The 3,232-nt window shown below is 32.2% G+C and overlaps 1 long non-coding RNA gene across 1 annotated transcript; it reads left to right on the top strand.

The window, feature by feature from the left end:
• On the top strand, positions 1-2,483 carry LOC107869533. The gene is made up of 2 exons (XR_001673838.2): positions 1-64; positions 1,998-2,483. It is a non-coding gene; the product is annotated as an uncharacterized LOC107869533 (long non-coding RNA).
• The last annotated feature ends 749 nt before the right edge of the window (positions 2,484-3,232 follow it).

Here is a 3,232-nt window from a genome sequence, read left to right as displayed (position 1 = left end):
CCCTACATTCTCTTTGGAGTGAAGTGTCCTCTCTATGCAACAAGGAGTCCTCAATGAATTTATGGTATGTATACTTTAGATAAAAGATTACTACTGTTTTAGTCTTCTGTAGAATCGTGATGCTTTTGAAGTTGTTTGAATTTAATGAGGTTAAAAACACTGTTGACAGATTCTTGTTTCTTGCATTTAGCTAGTTGTTAAATCTTTAAATCAAATCGGAGATTATTTTCTTGGGTTCTGAGATGAAGAGGTCGTAAAGATTACACATAATTACTCATATCAGATGTAGTTTGATTCTTCATTTTCATTCCTCTTATGGTGTGGAGAGTATAAAAGTTTTAGTTTAAAGATTAATACTATGTATAGTTACTGTGAAGCTTACAGTTAGCACAATTATATTTAGTGTTACTCTCTCTATTGCATTTTATGTGGCATACTTTTCAATCTTTTTTTTCTTATCCGAAGCATACTTTTCAATCTTAGTTTGTTCCAAAGAGAATAATGCATTCTATATTTAAAAGCAGTTTAATCTTTTAGAAAGAAATTGATTTTCATTACTAAGTAGAGAATTTTACAGCACAAAAAGATAACCTGAGGTTGGATAGAGTCCCAACCTTCTGCTAACAGCCTGCTAACACTAAAATTACCTACCAACAACTAACATCATGCATAATAATTAAACTTTTATAGACCCCCCGCTAGTTTTGGGTTTAATTGACATATATATACCACATCCTACACCATTAGTCGAACAATTACATCAGTAGGCCTTTGTTTGCTTTGAAAAACTTGAAGGTTCCTTTCTTTCCATTTAAAGTAGGTAGTAGCACTTAGGATCATCCAATACATCTCTGCTTTAGTTGCTTTGTTTCTCTGATGATTTTAATTTTAAACTCTTCATGTTATCTTTAACGAGATAATTTATATCCACACAAATATCTATGAATTATTTAGATGGCGAGTTTCAAAGTCATTCTTTTTCTTTTAAACTTTAGGTCCAGTCAAATATCGTCACATAAAATAGGATAGAGGAGAACTTCTAAATCTTAGATACTACTAAATTTCAGTTGTTTATGCTTTGTTTTCCTTTGTCAGTGAGGAAAGAGTTCATAAGGTTTGTTAGTTGGAGATAAGATGGTAGTAAAGATACTTATCTACTTCATGATGCTTTTGAAGTTTGTTGCTAAGAAACTGTTGCAATTTCTTGTTTCTTGCACTGAGCTAATTGTTAAGAGTACTCTTTTTAAATTGGAGATTGTTTTCTTGGGCTGTGAAGATTAAAGAAACTTCTATGTTCTTGAGATGGGATGAAATGCTCCATCGCAAGCTGGTAATAGTTGTGCTTTAGGCATGGCGCATTAACTAGAGCAAGTGTATTAGTATATTAAATTTGATCTCCAACATATGCAAATGTGCTCTCTAGAGATCAATCTGTCAGTCGGAAGTTGTCTCACCACTAGAACCTCAAAGAGTGTTTTCACCATTTACATATAAGTTGTTTACAATAATATGTCTAGTGTATTCCCACAAAGTAGAATCAAGGGAGAATATATATACATTGTTTGAGGATAAATGTATAATCAGTACATGCTTCTATTTGTTGTTGTATTACAGTGACATCGGACCAACTTCTACTCTTTGGTTTGACTTAATTAAAAAGTAACAGATAAATATTGTTCCATCTACCAACAATGACAATGAGCTTATGAAAATATTCACCTTGAGAAAATGGGTACAAGGAGACCTGTAGACTTGCTTGGAGGAATATTTATTGATTTGATGGCCTGTTATCACTTGGGTTTTTGGCCTCAATATCATGAATGTTGTAAGTTAAAAGTTTCACCTGTTTTCATATGTTATTAGCATAGTCAAGAATCCCAGAATTGTTACAATTATATAATTAATACTTCAGAACAGTTCTTTTTTAATTAAAAAAAAGGTCATACCAGTTGAAATGAAATTTATTCTTGCCTCAAAGCTATATATTTTATTCGCAGAAAAGCTGTACATGAAGCCTTTTCAAGGACTGAATTATTCAAAGTAATTTTAAGAAGAAGACATCTTCTCTATTGTCATGCATGCTTTCTAAAGCTCGAAGTAATGAACGACAACCTGGATGGCTTGGGTCAGATTATTGGGATCAACTTATTGTATACTGGCAGTCTCCAGAGTTTTAAAAGAAGAGCGCCCAGACAAAGGCAACTCGAAAATTCAAGAAGGGTGGCTCATTGCACATGTGTGGTTCAGTGTCCATGGGAACAACTATGAGGTAATTGGTAATTGATGCTGAAGAGGATGAGGATGAGGATGAGGATGATGGAGAAGATGAAATAGAGTATTGGGTGGTGTTGTTATTTTAGTTTTGGATTTTGTTAGTGAGTGTTTGGAAGAAATTATTTTGCTACTTGTTTGCATATTATTTAAGTTAGATGAATATGTATGAAGTTTGGTTACTCAATTTTAATGTTTGAATTGTTTCAGAAGCATTTTCTTATTGTTTTGCTGGTTGTTATTGGTTGTACGTTGATTTGCTATTGAAATATTTTATTTTAGTGCAGTAAAATGTTAAAAATAATACCATATTAGCGAGACACTCAAAATATTGAAATATCAAATTATTTTTTTATTTAACTTAGCGAGGGATATCCTCCAGTAGATTTAAATTTATAGTTTTTATTAATTTTCACTTACCAAGGGCTATTCCTCACTAAATAATAAGTTAATATTATATATATTTTTAATATAGCAAGGGACGACTCTCAGAAAATAATAAATTAATTTTATACATATTTTAATGTAGCAAGGGTCATCCCTCATTAAATTATAAATATAGCAAGGGACATCACTAACTACATTATATTTTTCTGAAATATTGTGAGATCAAAATAACGATTAATGATTCGTCAATACTTTGCAAGCGTCTCCCTTACTAATAATTATCAAGACTCAAATTAGCAAGACACCTTGTAGTGATGGTTGTCCTCACTAAATCTTGATTTGTGAGGGATGTCCCTCACTAAATCACATGGCTAAAACAAGACTTTTTAGTAGTGAGGAGTCATACCTTTTCCACACTAAAGGTAGTTCTATGTGAATATCAAAACGTATAAGCTTAGCATAACAATCAACCACAAGGTAACATGACACCAACCAAATCATACCCATAATCCCATCAAAGTCAGACATTGACAACACAAGAAGATCAACTATGGTGTCCTTACCCTGAACAAAT

This window comes from Capsicum annuum, chromosome 4 (assembly GCF_002878395.1).
Source record: "Capsicum annuum cultivar UCD-10X-F1 chromosome 4, UCD10Xv1.1, whole genome shotgun sequence".
Classification (NCBI taxonomy): Eukaryota; Viridiplantae; Streptophyta; class Magnoliopsida; order Solanales; family Solanaceae; genus Capsicum; species Capsicum annuum.
The sequence above is the reverse complement of the archived record's forward strand: the minus strand, read 5'-3'. Positions and strand labels throughout refer to the sequence as shown.